Source organism: Carettochelys insculpta, chromosome 1 (assembly GCF_033958435.1).
Source record: "Carettochelys insculpta isolate YL-2023 chromosome 1, ASM3395843v1, whole genome shotgun sequence".
NCBI lineage: Eukaryota > Metazoa > Chordata > Testudines > Carettochelyidae > Carettochelys > Carettochelys insculpta.
The window spans coordinates 376,875,079-376,875,570 of record NC_134137.1 but is presented as its reverse complement, the minus strand read 5'-3'; positions in this window follow the sequence as shown (position 1 = coordinate 376,875,570).

Below are 492 nucleotides of genomic sequence, written 5' to 3'. Positions count from 1 at the left end.
CTGTTAATAGATTTGGTACCTATATTAAATGGGTTCATTTTGTTAAACACTTGTGTGGTTCTGTGCAACAACAAATGGTATATTTTGTCTCCTAAATATCGGCTTACACCAGCCATGTCAAACTTGCAGCCAGGGAGACATATGTGGCCCAACACTTTTTTTTTTGGCCAGCAACTAGATGTTAATAAAATATCTTAAGTGTGGCCCGCCCGGTCAGACACCCTTCTCTGGCGTGCATGAGCAGCAGGGGGTAGGACAAACACCATTCCAGCTCCTCAGGCTGTCTCTGTGTGGCGCATGCATATTAAAGCCCTGGGGAGTCAAAGGGGTTTTAATACATACACACTGGACATGAACAGCTCAAGAAGCCAGGACTGGTGTTTGTGCCACCTCCTGCCACTCATGCAAGCCAGAGAAGGTTGTGTGACTGCTCTAAGGAGAGGGCCAGTGAAGCCCACATTGGTCAAGGCAGAGAGGGGTGCCTGCCTGGGG